This window comes from Phodopus roborovskii, unplaced genomic scaffold (genome assembly GCF_943737965.1).
Source record: "Phodopus roborovskii unplaced genomic scaffold, PHOROB, whole genome shotgun sequence".
Classification (NCBI taxonomy): Eukaryota; Metazoa; Chordata; class Mammalia; order Rodentia; family Cricetidae; genus Phodopus; species Phodopus roborovskii.
In genome coordinates this window covers 9377252-9396187 of record NW_026126576.1, presented here as the reverse complement: position 1 = coordinate 9396187, position 18936 = coordinate 9377252, and positions in this window count along the sequence as shown.

Genomic DNA, 18936 nt, shown 5'->3' with positions numbered 1-18936 from the left:
TCATTTTGTAATCCAGAGAGTATTTACTATTGAAAAAAAAACAAAAAAACAAAAAACAGAATTGTTTGATGTCATTTGGTTTGCTGCCTAAATGAAACTACTAACAACGTGAAACTATCTATACAAAGCAAAGGAAGAAATCTTCAAAGGTAGCTAACTGTAAAGCAGTAATTTTTAGAAAAAATAATTTACTAAAATCCTAGGATTCAGGATCATAATATATTTTATGCTTCCCAGACACTTGCTTTATTTGGTATATATGTTCCTACCACAATGTTCAACATCATTCCCAAACCCTACCTTTTATGATGCGAAGTATGGTTCTTGTTGTCTTATTATCAGTTTGAAGTAACACAACCTGGCAAAACATAGATGCTCCTTAGGTGTGCTGGCGGCACTATTGACTCTAATTCACAACTTGAGCAAAGGGACATGTTTTAAGAATGAGTTCAGATTCTATGGTGTATTTTAGTATGTTCTGCTCTTCAAAGGACACTTCTTATGATGCTGATGTTGGTACTGAGAAGTCTTTCACTAGCAATCAAGAATCGTTTGTTTAGGCCTCATTGCAAAAAAACATTGAATAGCTTATTCACATTAGAAAAAGCTATTTAATTATAACTTTCCATCTTGCAAGTGCCAGCATGGACAGAGATGAAGCAGTAAAGATAAACACCTATTTAAATTTCTTGAGACACAGACTTTCTTCATGTTTTCTTATGTATTGCTTGGGAAAGGAATTACATTTGTTACTCTGGATTGGCCAATTACAAATGCAGCCAAGAAAGCTTTACTAACCCCCCCGCCCCATTAAGCTCTGATTTTTCAGGCTTAAAAGTAGCTTCATGATAACATTTCTACTGTATAGACATATGAGGAAAGAATGAGACATTCATTTAGAGAAAATGTATTCTTTTCTAGATTCAGTCCATACTTTAACCAGTTTTAGGTGGTTAAACTTTATAAATGTTTTAAACACAAATCAAAAAGGTCATCTGGGAAAATGTGCTTGGGACAAGGCTCAGGTTTCAGAGTGCTCCCCTTACAGAAAGGAAACCTAGGGTTTGATCCTCTACATTGTATAAGCAGAGATCAGTGGTAAATGCCTATAATGCCAACACATAAGAGATAGAGGGAAGATGATATAAGCAGTTCAATGTCATTCTCAACTATCCAGCAAATAGGAGGCCATCAGGCATAAAATGAAGCAAAAACAGAAATGATATTGATGAGAAGTGAACAACTGAATGGATTAATGAATCTCTTTTGAGAAAGAATTATGGCTTTTCATACATATGTGAGCATAAATAGACTACTCAGTTGCATTATATCATACAAAAACAAAACAAAAAAGCTCCATAACACCAAAATGACTACAGAACCTCAAAGACAAACCAAAAGAAGGAAGTAACAGCTGGCAAGGCTGGGTCAGAATGGATGATGTTACTCTAGGGAATGAAATGTTCAGATTCAGACTCCTTCCTAATGGCTTAGAAACAAAAGTATACTGATCATTTATTCAAACCCAAAGCAGCCCTTCTCATGTGACAGGTAACAACATGAAGGTAATTCCAAAGGGTATGTCCAAAGACCAGTTCTCTAATGCCTTTAGTTGTGCAAAGACAACAAGTACTGTTGTTCTCAGTGGAATCAAATGCACAATTACTTGACAATGTAAGGAAATAATATTAATATCAGCTGAAAAATCTCCTGTAATTGTGCCTAATTATCCAAATCAGTATTTCTTTAGACACTGAATAAGATGGGCAGTGAAGACAGATTTTAATCTAAGCTTCAGCAAGGAACTGTGTCATGAATACAACCAATTTGTATAATCTCTTAGAATCTCATTTCCTTCAAGTTCAAAAGGACAAAGATTCATGACATTGAAGGCTCCTAGTTAAAACACTGACAGAAGATGTGGAAACAATCTAGCCTGAGGAAGTGTTTAATAAATGATACTATTGTCATTAATATGACTGTATCATGAATGGGTAAAGTGAAGCAGAAATAAAAGGTTGCCATTCACTATCCATTCATACTGTAAAAGGGCATTTTATTTAAAGGTCTTTTCCTATGTGTATCCTCTTTTGCTTAGGTTATTGATAGCATTTTCTATAACTGAATCAGCAGGCTTTTCACATGGGTATTTACTTCCTTCACAGGTAGTTAAAACCCAACCTGAATTCTCTATGGGAGGTAAAGTTCATGCAGACGTTAAATTATCCATGTGCATTTCTGGAATTTCCATTAGCTTTGCTAGACATAATTTACTATTAATATCAGGGTTATTAAAACTAATACTAGGCAAGAGATTATATTTCAATGCATTTTTCAGTAGGAAGTGGAATGCATTTCTAATCACACTGTCTAGCTGCAAGCAAACAAATGGTGACTTGATTATTTTACCATTATCACAATGAATAATATCAACCACAGAAATCACTAATGGGTTCTCCACACACACTCAAAGTAAACACTACAACATGCTGCATAACCAGCTTTCCAGTTATTAAGAGATAATCACATCCTTGGGACTTTCACTAAGCACAATAAGGGGCACCATTAGACTATAGTTATATCTTGATAACAAGGGTCCCTGCAGTTTTCACAAAGTGAAAAAAAAAGAGCCATTACCCTAGGGGAAATGTCTTATTTATTTTTGCTGAATCATAAAGCTGACAATGTTAACTAAAAAGCAGTGACTTTCCCTGAGATGACAGCTACAGTTTTCCTGGAAAGGGTACTCAGGCACCATAATCTTTGAGAGTATGACTTAAATAGCCATTTATTGAGGACAAGTTCTTGGGATATTTCCTAAGAGTAAATAGGGCTGGGTGACATGTAAGGGCCCAGAGATCAGTGGGTCTATTGCAGGTATGGAGAGAACTAAAAACAGCAATGGGAATGGACCAACATTTATAAGGTTAACAACTTGAGATTCTGAGCATCACAGATTGTTCTGATGCATCATTACTGGGGCAATTTATCTGAGAGAATAAGTCAGATGCTGTAGTCTGAATATGGTCCAGAACAACAAGCAGGGCTTTCTGAATAGTTGATGGAAGAATATGGTTTTCAATTCAGCAACCAGAAACAATAAATGGCCATGAGAATTGGATGCTGCATTTATTGGAAGGGAAAGTAAATGTCACAGGCAGAAGATATGGGCTTTACTTGAGGGTACTATTCAGTGGAGAGCTATCATGACTCAAATTACTTACAACACTGATATTTTCTAATCTCCCTAACATAAAAAAGATAAACATTAGGCTTCTTAAATCTTGTTTTTGTAATTGAGAATTAGCAAATAATAGGTTTGTTGCTGTGGAAGCCAAAGAAAACACTGATTTTGAAATGACTCTATCAAACTTCAATGCAGAAGTCAGCAAGAGTTCTGAACATTCCTACACATAATTTCCTTAAATACGTGGAACAAGAGGATGGTGAGTTGGAGGACAATCAAAGAAAGAGAGAGAAAGAGACAGAGGAGGTTAACCCTAGCAGTCTGTTTAATGTGCTCTGGACATCTGAAACAATAAATTCACAATTTAAATCTTGGAAAAGAAATAGGACTGACTGGAGCAACAACTGTGGACTTACAGCTGCTGGTCTCTATAGCAGATTATGTCATCAATCATTTTCTTCCAGCAAACTCCTAGTGCCAACATGATGGCTTCTGTGCCCTAGGGCAGCAAATCCTTCTGCAGTTATAACTTTTTTTTTTTGGGGGGGGCTTGAAGAGATTACATAAAACCTGGAGATGGTACATGGATACACAATTTCTATTAATTCTATGAGAGACCTGGCTTGACACTCTCTGAGTGAGTAATATTCTGCCTAATAAGAATAAGTAGCATACTTCAAAATTAATGTACCTTTACTTGGCATTGTGGGTTATAAGTTACTATTCTCAAAACATCTGGGCTTCAAAGGTGAAGAGAAGAATCATTGATATTTTAGTTTTTAAAACAATAAAGACACAAAATTTGTACTGCTCTGAATTTAACAACCGCCAACTGGAGGTGTCTTTTCAGCAAAGTTAAAATAGTTTTGATTAATATCATTGGGGGTATGTAGGTTTTATCACGTCTTGAATTTCCATTAAAGAAAAGTATGTGGTTAAGATGAACACAACTCTACCTTTCCCACTGGGAAACCATAAAGGAAATGTCAGTGTGCTGGCAGTAAGTAGTACCACAAACAGAAACACAACAGAAACTTGGCACAGTTAGAATGGCACCCTGTCACTTTATAATTCTGAGTCATCTATTATGGCAGTTTCTGACATTCTACAACTGTTTAATGTCTCATGTCATGTGACATAATATATATTGAACAATTAAAATTTGATATGTCATATGAGTCTCTGCCATTTATATGACAGCTCTATCATTGATGTAGGGGAGGAATATTGCACCCACATTTCAACACAAAGTGGAGGACAAACAGAAAAGTGAAGTAGCAGAGTCTAGATATTTCTATCAGCATGATTTCCTACATTCAAAGAACACAGCACAGTGGTAGAGGTTGACCACACAATCTGGATTTAAAACAAATTGCTCCTGTTTTTTTGTTTTGTTTTGTTTCTTGTTTTTTGAGACAGGGTTTCTCTGTGGGTTTTTTGTTTGTTTGTTTGTGTTTTAGGTTTTGTTTTTGTTGGAGGCTGTCCTGGAACTAGCTCTGGTAGACCAAGCTAGCTCCGCTTTTTGGTTGAGTAAACTTCAGCAAATTACTTGCTGTGTTTTAGCTTATCTTTTTTTTAATTTAAATTAGAAATGATCTTGTTTTACCTATCAATCCCAGTTGCCTCCCCCCTCATCCTTCCATGTCCCCCACTGACCCACCATCCACTCCCCAGGGAGGGTAATGATCCTTGGGGGGACCATCAAAGTCCCTCATAATGTTTGTGACAGGCCTAAGTTCTCCCTCATGGATCTAGGCTGAGACAGTAGCCCTCCATGGGAAATAGGCTCCCAAAATCCATTCCTGCAGTAGGCGAAAATACTGGTTGCACTGCCAGAGGCCCCATAGACTGTCCAGGCTTCCTTACTGACACCTACATTCAGGGGGCTGTTCTCTAGCTATCAGTCTGGGGTCTGTGAGCTCCCCATTGTTCAGGTCAGCTATTTCTGTGGGTTTCTCCAGCCTGGTCTTGACCCCTTTGCTCATCACTCCTCCCTCTCTACAACTAAATTCCAGGAGTTCAGCTCAATGATTACCAGTGGAACTCTGCTTCTATCAGCTACTGGATGAAGGCTCTAGGGAGGCATTTAAGGTAGTGATCAATCTCATTATAAGGGAAGGTCATTTATGGTAGTCTCTCCATAAATTCTTAGTTGGGGTCATCCTTGTGTTTCTCTGAAATGTCCAGGGATACACAAGGATGAATACGAGAAACATATTTAGAAAATCACATCTCCCATCATCTCCTTTTTTTCTGTCTAAAATAAAAAGAAGGGTTTTAACCTTAACATAGCAAAAATATAACAAAACAATTATCAAATAAGAACCACAGTTAACAATTTTACTCCATTAACATTTAACAAGATTTAGAGAAAATATTTTATCATTTATTCTATCTTTGCAAGTCTAAAGTCCTATATGAAACTTACCTTTAATCCTAACTAATGAAAACTGTAACCATAACAATCTGTCTTTAACTCCATCAAAGACCACAGAAGGATAATATATAAACTCTAGAAATGACAGAGACATCATGCTACCTGATCAGTCACCTGAAGATCTTCTGTAATGTTCTATCTTCAGTCTATAGGCCATAGTGTGTCTGGCAGACTACTCAGCAAGGCAGGAACTTTAAACTGTCCACTTGTATTGACAGTTTGCCGGTCATTTTTCTCTGTGTATCAGAAATTGGAGAGATCTCCCATGCTCTGGGATAGGTAGGATAAACATAGTAAAAATGGCAATCTTGCCAAAAGCAATCTACAGATTTAATCCCCGTTAAAATCCCACCACAATTCTTCACTGACCTTGAAAGGATAACAATCAACTTTATATGGAAAAACAAAAGACCCAGGATAGCCAAAACAACCCTATACAATAAAAGAACTTCAGGAAGCATCACCATTCCTGACTTTAAGCACTACTACAGAGCTATAGTTCTGAAAACAGCCTGGTATTGGCAGAAAAATAGACAGGTAGACCAATGGAATCGAATTGAAAATCCTGATATTAACCCAAACACCTATGAACACCAGATTTTCCACAAAACAGCTAAAATTATACAATGGAGCATAGACAGCATGTGCAACAAATGGTGCTGGCACAATCGGATGAGGGTGTGTAGAAGACTGCAGATAGACCCATGTCTGTCACCATGCACAAAACTCAAGTCCAAATGGATCAAAGACCTCAACATCAATCCAGCCACATTGAACCTCTTAGAAGAGAAAGTAGGTGGTAACAAATTGGTATATGAGACTGCTTCCTGAACATAAATCCAGGGGCACAGACACTGAGAGAAAAATTAATAAATAGGACCTCTTCAAACTTAGAAGCTTCTGTCTGTAAGGCAAAGGTCACAGTGGACAAGACCAAAAGTTAGCCCACAGACTGGGAAAAGATTTTCACCAATCCTATATCCGACAAAGGGCTGATCTCCAAAATATACAAAGAACTCAAGAAACTAGTCAACAAGTGCCATCCGCTTGCCTGCGAATTTCAAGATACCATTATTTTTTTCTGCAGAGTAGTATTCCATTGTGTAGATGTGCCACATCTTCATTAACCATTCTTCAATTGAAGGGCATCTAGGTTGCTTCCAGGTTCTTGCTATTACAAATAGTGCTGCTATGAACATAGTTGAACAGATGTCTTTGTTGCATTGATGTGAATCCTTTGGGTATATGCCTAAGAGGGGGATTGGCGGGTCCTGTGGTAAACTAATTCCCATTTTTCCTGAGGAACCGCCATACTGATCTCCAAAATGGCTGTATGAGTTTGGTAACCCAGTCACAAAAAGAGAAACACAGTATGTACTCACTCATATATGGATTTTAGAACTAGATCAAATGATCACCAGCCTATAATTCACATCACCAGGGGAACTAGGATACAAGTTGTATTCTAAGAGATTCATATAAAGTCCCTCACAGAACAGGGAAGGGACAAGTCCCCCAGACCTCAGGTAAAGTGGGGGAAGACAGCTATGGAGAGAGAAGTAGGAGAAAATGAGAGGGAGGAGAGGAAGGCATGTGCGACCAGGAGGATTGAGCTTGGTTAGGAATGGAAAATAGGAAAGAGAGAGAGAGACAGAGACAGAGAGAGAGAACATAAAAGAGGGAGCCAATATTGGTTTGAATATAAAGTTGCACACAAAGAAAGGTCGAGGGAACTACAAGACTGCTCCCAACTAACAATCTCAGCTTCCGTGGAAAGGCTATCATAAATGCCCTTCCTGGAGAGTGAGATCAACAACTAACTTCTCCATGGAGTCCTCAACTAATGCCTGTTGAAAACAGGAGCAAACACACATACATAAACACTGAGTCGAACTAGAACCCAGAAGCAGATGGAGAGGACAAGACCATGTGGTAGAAGTACATAGAGATAGCTTACCTGAACAAGGAGGAGCTAAGGGCCACTAGACTGATAGCTGGGAAGCCAACAGGGGACTGACTCGGACCCCCCTGAATATGGGTCTCAGCCAGAAGGTCTGAGCAGTCTAAGAGACCTCAGACAGTGGAGCCAGGATGTATCCCTGGTACACAAAAGGACTTTGCAAACATATCCCCCATGGAGGGATAACTGCCTTATTCTAGAGATAGGAGAGAAGCCCTAGTCCCTACTTCATAGGACCTGTCAGATCTACATGACCCCAACTGGATGGCATTCCCCTACATATGGTATTGTGGTGGGGGGTTGGGAGGGGAGGGTGTTTAGAGTGCATGGGAGAGGGCAGAGTGGGCAAAAGGGAGGGAAGGAGGGAGGGAGGGATGGAGGGGAAGGAGGGAGACGGAACTGGGATCGACATGTAAAATAATAAATTAAAAAAAAAAAAAAAACGCTTTGACTCCAAAATTTAAGTTGAAGAACAAGTTACTGGGGAAAAGTATTTCTATTTTTGTTTCCACAGAAAATGAAAAGATGTGGATTCCTTACAGACTAATGTGGTTTGATCACGCCAGACCGCCTGAAACAGAGTACAAGCTGATCCTACATTCCAAACAGCTGGACAAAACAGCCCTACAGACTACAGCTAGGATATCTGAATCTTCTTCGAATACCCCAAGACAGCGCCCCTTACCAGCAGGAAGTAGTTTGGAAAGAACGACGCCCAAATTCCCAAATATTGTGTATAAATGTTTGTTTTCATTTAATTGGACTTTGTTATATAAAATTAAATAAAAAATAATAATAATTAAAAAAAAGAAACTAGTCAACAAAAACACCAAATAACCCTATTTCAAAAATGGGTACAGAACTGAAAAAATAATTCTCAATAGAGGAAATCAAAATGGCTGAAAGACACTTAAGAAAATGCTCCACATCCTTACCTATCAGGGAAATGCAAATGAAAACAACTTTGAGATACCATCTTACTCCTGCCAGAATGGCTAAAATTAGAAACACCAATGATGACTCATGTTGGAGAGGATGTGGAGAAATGGGAACACTCCTCCACTGCTGGTGGGAGTGCAAACTCATACAGCCATTTTGGAGATCAGTATGGCGGTTCCTCAGGAAAATGGGAATTAGTTTACCACAGGACCCAGCAATCCCCCTCTTAGGCATATACCCAAAGGATTCACATCCATGCAACAAAGACATCTGTTCAACTATGTTCATAGCAGCACTATTTGTAATAAGAAGAACCTGGAAGCAACCTAGATGCCCCTCAATTGAAGAATGGCTAATGAAGATATGGCACATCTACACAATGGAATAGTACTCTGCAGAAAAAAAAAATAATGGTATCTTGAAATTTGCAGGCAAGTGGATGGCACTTGAAGAAACCATCCTGAATGAGGTAACCCAGTCACAAAAAGAGGAACACAGTATGTACTCACTTATATATGGATTTTAGACCTAGATCAAAGGGTCATCAGCCTATAATTCACATCACCAGAGGAACTAGGATACAAGGTGTATTCTAAGAGATTCATATAAAGTCCCTCACAGAACAGGGAAGGGACAAGTCCCCCAGAGCACAGGGGAAGTGGGAGGGCAGCGAATGGAGAGAGAAGTAGGAGAAAACGAGGGGGAGGAAATGAAAACATGTGTGACCAGGAAGATTGAGCCCAATTAGGAATAGAATACAGGAGAGAGAAAGAGAGACAGAGAGAGAGACAGAGACAGAGAGACAGAGAGACAGAGAGACAGAGAGAACATAAAAGAGGGAGCCAATATTGGTTTGAAGATAAAATTGAACACAAAGAAAGGTCTAGAGAACTACAAAACTGCTGCCAACTAACAATTTGAGCTTCCATGGAAAGGCTACCATAAATGCCCTTCCCAGAGAGTGAGATCAACAACTAACTTATCCATGGAGCCCTCAAGTAATGCCTGATGGAATCAGGAGCAAACACCCATACATAAACACTGAGTCGAAGTAGAACCCAGATGCAGATGGAGAGGACAAGACCAGGAGGCAGAAACACATAGAGACAGCTTACCTGAACAAGGAGGAGCTAATGGCCACCAGACTGATAGCTGGGAAGCCAGCATGGGACTGACTCAGGCCTCCCTGAATATGGGTCTTAGCCAGAAGGACTGAGCAGTCTAAGGGACCTCAGACAGTGGAGCCAGGATGTATCCCTGGTGCACAAAAGGACCTTGCTAACACATCCCCCATGGAGGGATAACTGCCTTAATCTAGAGACAGAAGAGAAGCCCAAGTCCCTACTTCACATGACCTGTCAGACCTACATGACCCCTACTGGATGACATTCCCCTACATAAGGAATTGGGGTGGGGAGATGGGAGGGGAGGGTGTTTAGAGTGCATGTGAGAGGGCAGAGAGGGTAAAAGGGAGGGAAAGAGGGAAGGAGAGAGGGAGGGAGGGAGCGGCAACTGGGATCCACATGTAAAATAATAAATTAAATAAAAAAAATGCTTTGACTCCAAAATTTAAGTCCAAGGACAAGTTATTGAGTAAAAGAATATCTATTCTTGTTTCCACAGAAAATGAAAAGATGTGGATTCCTTCCCTACTAATGTGGTTTGATCAAGCCAGACCACCTGAAGCAGAGTACCAGGTTATCATACATTCAAAACAGCTGGACAAAGCAGCCTTACAGACTACAGCCAGGATTTCTGCATGTTCTTAGAATCCCCCATGACAGTGCCCCTTATCAGCAAGAAGTAGTTTGGAAGGAACAACACCCAAATTCCCAAATATTGTCTATAAATGTTTGTTTTCATTTAAATGGTCTTGGTTATACAAAATAAATAAATAAATGAATAAATAAATAAATAAACAACAGACTGTCTGGCAGACTCTTTCCTGAAAAGGAATCCTATAGCAATGTTTATCTTGTATCAGCAGTCACTTTTCTGTGAGTTCTGCATGTCCAGTTTATATAGCATAAAGTCAAACAGTCCAGACAAAGCAGTATCTTTCCCAAATGTCTAGTCTTTCCACATTGGAGGCAAACTCTATAACGAGTTTTTTTGATGTCCATCTTCCTTTCTGACGCAGGTGGTATTGCCAGGATCAGTTGTGCCTCACTGTCAAGAAAAACCCTAAACCATTTTAAATGCCATATTCTTTAAGTCTTTGAAAGGTTTGAAGAATGTCTATCCATCTCAAATATACCTTAAATACATCTTGAAACCCTAACTAACTTAAATCTTAGTTTTGACTATCATAAGTAACTATAATCAATGCTAAATTATACAGTATATTTCTAAATGAGCTATATAAATACAATACCTAAACAAGAGGAGAAATATACATATCACAAAATTGACCTTAAATTGTATCAATAAATGAAAATCCATTTTAAAACAAAGCATATCTATACTATAATCCCTTTTTTTACATTTAAAGAGATTGGTTGGAGTCATTAACCATTTATAACCAATCCCATTTAAATGAAAATAAACATACGTAAACAATATTTGGGAATCTGGGCATCATTCTTTACAAACTGCTTCCTGCTGGTAGGGGGCGCTGTCATGGGGATCTTAAGAAGACACAGAAATCCTGGCTGTAGTCTGCAAGGCTGCCTTTTCCAAGCTAGTTTGAATGTTGGATCACCTGGGACTCTTTCAGGGTGTCTGTCTGGCTTGATCAAATCATGTTAGTCTGGAAGGAATCCATAGCTTTTTTTTTTTTCCCCTGTGGAAACAAAAATAGAAATCCTTTTTCCCAGTAACCTATTCTTAGAATTAAATTTGGAAGACAAAGCATGTTAAAAATATGTAAACTGGATTAAGTTAGCAGTATTGATAATCAAGTGTATTGTAGCAATTTTTGTTTTGTTTTGTTTTTTAGTAATTGATCATTAACCCATCCCTCCCTGCTTCTTGACCATGGAGGCAACTGACAAATTGTTTCAAGCTCATGTTGTGCTGTGACTTCTCCACAATGATGGATTGTATTTTGTAATTCTGAACTAAAATACACCCATTCTCTTTCAACTTGTTTACCTTTTTTCAGAATATTTTATCATAGCAACAGAAGTGAAACTCAACTTATCTATCTACATATCTATCTATGTAACTATCAGGCCTTGCAATACAGAGATTCAAAATGTATTAGCCTCATATCTCTGAAATTCACCACGAGAAGGCAATCTGAGTCAAGTGTATAACCTATCCAATACTTTCACTGAACTCTTCATTCCTATCAGATAAATGCCCCAATGTAGGGTAAGAAATTATGGATATCTTACTTTTGTTCAAGGTACACATAACCAGAGAGTTAAGGCTTTATATTCTATCTAATACTTTCATTATACTTCTATGGTCAGTGGTCCCTCCCCCTTTGCAACTCTATAAAAGTAAGAATCTCCTTTGTTTGTCAGTGATTGATTATTAAATCTCTTATCTCAGCTTCCAGTGACTGGAGTTACAAAAGGACATTTTACGTGTCATTTGTCTCAGTGCTTCTCTTGGTCCTGAAGGAATCTTTATTATTTAAAATACTACCATAATACCATATACTAGCTACATGTTTTATCATCACTACTTATGGGTCTTAAAGAGATTAGCATAACATTTTGCTTAAAAAAAAAAAGAACTAATTACATAGTGACATATTTTGGAAGAGAATCATCTGAAATACATGCAGATCATAAATCATGACCTGGTTTTCTTCCCTAAAGAAGAGATTTACTGCTGCAAAATTATGTGCCACATGAACTATGAAACAATTCTAAAACAAATCTTCAAGATCAGTATGCATTCCTAGCATTGTTGACTATTTTGTTATTACCCTGAAGAATGAAATAGCAACTAAACAGCATAAAGGGGATAGAGGGATAATATTTTACAACTTCCTGAATTGAGCTACATACACAATAATTTCCAGGATTGATTTCCTGCCTAATTTTGAAGCAAATAGCCATCAATTTAGAAATCCTTTCACACGACCAAGAAGAATGCAAATATTTCTTACTCGGTGGGAAATTTCTTTACCCTTTTTTACAAAAGCAACTGAGCACTTTAAAGGTACATACACATGAAATTTTCCTATATCATTATTATGTGGTAGCAAGTTGGAAATGAGTAGTCTTGAAGGTCATTGAGGATGGACTCCCTCCTGTAATATCAGAGCTTTGGACACTCCCTCCTGCTCTACAGTAACATACAATGTTAAGCAAGGGAACAATATTAAAATGGGCCCCTCTTCAGGACTTGAAATACTATATGGAAGGCTGGGGTGAGGTGTAATTGAAATGGCTGTGATATGTATTAAGGAAGGCTATTTCCTCCTGGCAAAGCATGGCTATTTTTGTAGACTTTCTTTTCTTTCCTTAATTCTTTTAAAATCTCCTCAATTACATGATGTTTTTAGTCAAAAGAATAGATCCTAAATTATATCTGTCATCTTGGGTCGAACATGGCTTTCCGTTAAAGAACAAAACATACCCTTGCCCTTTCCCAGAAGAGTAATCCAAATGGCCCTGCCAATCATCTGGGCAGGATAAAATGCCTTAGGAAGCCTTTTGTACAAAGACAGAGAAAGTAGTCTAAACCCTAATTCAACATGCAGTTCTGCACAGAGCTACTCTGCTTTGTACACTCTCCCTCCAAGTAATGCACTGAAAAGGTCTTCCTGGCCACTGCTTCCTCTTTACCCCAATCACAGTGAAATAAACTATCTATCATATACACTAGACCTTGTATGTGTTGTTTCAGTTCATGGCATAGAGCCCAGGGGAGGCCACAGCTAGATCCCAGTAATAATTATAAATCTATGGTGGCTTAACTGAACTTCATGTTAAGGGATACTACATTTGAAATACAGAAATGTATTTTATATCTTACAACTATGGAGGCACAAATACATTTTATGGCTAAATGAGAAAACTAAAACATTTTAGAGTAAAAGGCTTGTTGAAATCGACCTATTTCACTTTTCTTTTTCTGCAGGAATTGGGCAGGACAGTTATTTATAGCTTCAGTTTCTTCATTCAAAAGCTGAAGACCAAAGTCTGGCAGTGATGGCACATGCCTTTAATCCCAGCACTCAGAATTCAGAGGCAGGCAATCTCTGTGAGTTAAAGGCCATACTGGTCCAGGACAGATTCTTTAAGCTATACAGTGAAAGCCTGTCTCAAAAAAAAAAAAAAAAAAAAAAGTACAGACCAACTGGACATGGTAGTGTACACCCTTAATCCCAGCATTCCATAGGCAGTGGCATGCAGATTTTTGTGAGTTTGACAACAATCCTGGTCTACCTAGCAAGATCCATAACAGATGGGGCTATGTAGAGTGACACCATCTTTTTAAAAAAAAGAATACTAAAATAGAAGGTAAATGGAGACTATAATATTTTCATAGTCCAGGACCTGGAACGCAATGCCAATTCAAAAATCGTGACGGGGATGCCTATTCTTGATTCAAGTGAAATTTTCTCTGATTCTGCTCATGTAAGTTACCAGGTGACAGAGACTTGCTCATTGAAAGACATTATGAATATCAAAATTCAATTTTTCCTTGTACAGTTTGTATGTAAAATAGTTTACTGCTTGATTGTATGACCTCAAGTTTTCAGAATTATTCTCAGTCTACATGGAGCACTCTACAGAGCTAATTAACTGATCCAAATTTCAGAGCTGGTGGAGAAGTTGGCACTTCATTCATATAGAGCCAAGATATCATTATCTCTGTTAATGATCATTCATTATGCACTTTTGTGTTTGACCTTACTTCATTGTGACTATTAGATAAACCATATGGGGTATATGAACAGACCCCTAGCTTCCATGAACCCTAAGGCAAAGAATGTTTTAGAAAGTATCTGAGGCCTATAGCTGACATATCCCCCCTTTGCTGTAAACTGTCTACTTGGTGTATTCAACAATATACTTCAAATGTGTTTTTTAGTTATGAGTTTCTTTGTCCTGTTACAATAAAAATTAAGGTAATATAAATCTGCATTGCTGGAATATGATAACTCATAATTGGATCCAGTTCACCACAGATACCACGCAAGACAATGTATTATTATTCTTTATCTACCCTGCTTCCAAACATTAAGGGGGCCGGCTCTACATGTTTGCAAATATCTTTGATCACTTAATATCAGTGAGCTGGGCTCTCTGCATGCAGCCTCATGTTATATCACTTTCATGTAGCTTCTAGAAAAAATCCTGTGCACACATGCAAAAGAATAAAATTGTCAGATGATCTAATCTTCCCCTTAGTGTTGTGAAAATAACTTTTGTATTCCAGACCATGTGAGAATTTTGACTACTCATAGATTTCCGGGTCTAGGTTCCAGACTTTAGAAGTATTATAAGAACATACCTCTACAGTGATCCGGTGGGCACAACTCAATCAAAACAGGAAACTAAAAACCTCAGGGCTACAGAAAACTTCATAAGAGGAATTCCAGTGAAATTTCCTTTACGAGTAATCAGCCTCTGCTTTGGAGCATTACCTCGGTCAGTTCAGGGTTAGTTCAGGGCACTAATCCTGGCTAGGAATTCAATGACTCTGGATGCCAGGCCAGAGAATCCAGTAAGACTCAAGTATCTTACTCTTACTCAACTCTATATAACTTTGGAAATTCCTTAGCAGCATCCTTCCTGTGGACACAGCAATCAGAGGTAGAACATTCAGAGAAAGAGCTGAGAGGAGTTTAAGAATCATTCCTCAAAGACAACCTTCAGAGGGAATCAAGTTTTGATTATCTCTCCCCAGCCCTTTCTGGAATTCCATGGAATTGTGCAGATATTAAAGTGTACAGACAATTAGCATACCACCCTGGATAAAACCTCACTACATCCCACAGATGGTTGCATCATTATCGGTACTGTTCATTCTTGAAAGTAATTTAATTTCTATCAATGTACTCAAGCAACCCACAAAAGAGGACACGTGAGCACAGAAATACCAATCTGTTTCCATATCCAAAGCAGAATTACATAGACTAGCTGCTTGAAATATATAGTGCCAGGAGAAAAAACCACGAATGAAACTTAATTTAATATGTAGAGTATTTGCTTAGTTTCAAATCATATTCCTTTGGTTCTAGGCACATCTGCTGAAAGAATGCTTGATTGCTTCAACTTTGGAACACCAAGAAACAGAAGAAATTGGTGCATAAAAAAATTTCCATACATCCAAAATTTGAAGAACCTGAAGATACCAGCATTTTAAGCAAACAGTATGAAATTTTATTTACATAGTTCCAAGTATCTCCATGCGACCAAATATGCCCTTCAGTTTCCATAATCTACATGAGCTTTCCCTCCTCTGTGTGGCTTCCTTTTCTTATGTAGTTATAGAAAGTGCTCCAGGGACAGACTAGTAGGGCTTGGATTTATTACCTTGGCCAGTTTTCCTGCAGGAGACTTCATCATGCAATAGTCATAGCTTCACTGACACATGGCTACAAGATTAAAATGGAAGAGATTGATTATTCAAGTATGTGCTTGTTATTATTGACAGTTACCCTAGATTATTCCATCCAGGGACAAGGCATGTCTTGCAGGAAGAATTCCTTGGCTAATCAAGCTGATGCTCTGTGCCACTGAGATGGCAACCAGAGAACCATGTGACAGAAGCCACACACAAACAGAGAATGCACACAAACTGAGTTTTGGCAATCTGTTGGTATTCCAGCACTCTGAAATCTGCCAATCTGAAATTCCACAAGTTTTTCTGTCTTAAATCTCTAATTGATTTTTGAAGTTAAACAAATACAGCTACTTGGTCAACAAATAAGCAGCAGACACCATGAGCAGCAACATTTTATGTGATTGGATTTTCTGGTTTTGAATAAGATTTGTAGTTCAAGGCTGTGGTTTTAGTTTTAGCCTAGGCTGAACTTGAAGTCACCATTATTTTTGTCAGAGTCTCCCCAGTGTTGGTAGTATGAAAATGAGCTACCATCCCAGCTCAGGATCTGTGTTTTACAGTGATTAGAGCCTTATAAGACTACCATTTCAGCTACTGAGTAGAAATTCAACTGCCATAAAGACCATTGTCATATTCAGATCACCATTTCTATATACTTTCCAAATAGACTCATATTCACATCAGAGATAGCAGCCCTCAACAAACTAGCTCCACAGTCCCTGGTAACTTTTATTTTATTCCCAATCTTTGCCTTTTTAAGAAATTATTTGTCACCTATGTTGTCTTTGCCCTCTAGTTTCCACTTTCCCTCTTCCTACTCTCTGAATTTGGATACCACACTCACAGAGACAGGAAGGTCTCTCAGATTGCCTCACCAGAAAGTCTAGCTGACTAGTAAGCTCCAAGATCAGTGAGACGCCATGTACAGACCTTGGTATAGACCTCTGGCCATCATGCACATGTAAACACACACAAACACACACACACACACACACACACAATAAATAAATAAAGTCATAAAGTCATGGGTTGGGGATATGGCTGATGGCATAATTTCCTAGCATAACAAGGGCCTGTAATTTCCTTTTCAGTATAAAAATAAACAAATACATCTATGCATACCTATAGGCAAAGCTTTACAGCTGTAAATTATATGGTAAAATTAAATCATAGTATCATCTGTTTGCCATGTGTAGCTACATGACCATGTGACATAGGTTTTATAAACACAAACACTGTCAATCTGGGTATTTAAAACATGGCTCAAAGCAAATCAAACTATCAACAACACACATTGGTATGAGTTTCTACTTTCTCTATATATCCTTCCAAAATTCTTGTTCCCTGTTATATGCAGTGAAAAAATGTGTTGTGAATGTACAATTACTACTCTGCTTCACAGTGGTATACATTGTCTTCAACTCTGTTAAAATGAATGTCAAATCATAGATTGTAAGAATTCTTTCTCTTTTTTAATGGGATTACCTAAGTGATATGAAAGAATAAGACACAACTAATTTTGTAGTTTCTATGAACAAAATCCCTCTTCTTAACCATGTCAGTTTATTAGTTTCACAAAGAACAATGTGAGACACTAGAATGGCAGCATCTAGGCTGCAGAGATGATTTGTCTTTGTAGAATAAGAATATAAACTTGAAGCTAATATGAAAGGAAAATAACAATATTGAAAGCTCAAAGTTGCCAAGTTTTTGTTTTTAAATTGCATGTTCAATAGCAACAGTTTAGAAATATCATTTTGATATGTAAAGTATATCATTTAAACAGTTGCAGACTTTGACATTTTCAGGGATATGAGTGTTTGTCACTCTGGTAAGATAATTTTGTATTATAAAACTCATGGCAACTATGAGAGGACAAAGTGTTATTATTGGCACTCTAAAGTAATTCTAGAAACACTTTAAGCAGCTCTCATGAGGTGTGTGTGTCTGTGTGTGTGTGTAAATGCTAGAGACATGCCTTGACTTCACATGTATAGGATGCTAGATATGGCCATATGATATATACATATATGCATAGATGTTTTTCAGAATCTTTGTCACATTTTATAAGTAGAAGAAAGCTTCAAACAAATACATAATTGAACTTGTATACTTGTATTCACATTTGAACACATGTCTTAGATTTCTTTTTTTTTTTTTTTTTGGTAGTGAATGATTGTATAGAAATCTATTTGATGATGGAAGTACAAAATCGACTGTGACCATCCAAAACATTTGCTCTGAATCATGATTCTTTGTGTATAGAAGTTAACTGACTTTGTATAGTGTTTGAGCCTGGTGTTAACTTCAGTGAGAAATTTTTGAAGCATTTCTAATAATATTTAGAATATAATTTTCCAAAGAACAAACATACAAGCAGACTCCTGATTCTAATCATAGTCTTATGTGCTTTCCCCTGTGTCCTGGCAGTGCTGGCTTTGGAGGTCAGCAAGATATGTGATTCTGAGTTCACATGATATTTGCCTCAGGATCATAATGTCAGGTTAAAGACTAGATTCGAAGTCATTGTATAGTAAAGTAAAGCAGGATACTGATGGTGTTAGACACAATATAATTGCACTAGCCTTAATAATAATGATAATAATAATAATAATAATTCATTTTTGGGTCAAATAAAGAACAGTATCTCACTCAGAAAATATATGTGAATTATACCTTTATTAATGTGTAAGATCAGTGATGAAAAGGAAAAGAGAAATGAAATTAAGTAACAAAATAAAAGCTATGCTTTAGAAATAAAAGCTAAAAATGTTCAAGATTCTCAACCTTGAATAACTCACAGCTCCACTGAAATTCTCTTGATTAGATGTATTCTAATTCTTTATAATCAGTGGGAAATTGATTTTATAAAACAATAGGATTGATAATGACATTTTTATAAATCATTTGTATCTATCAAGTTGTTTCAAACAAAGC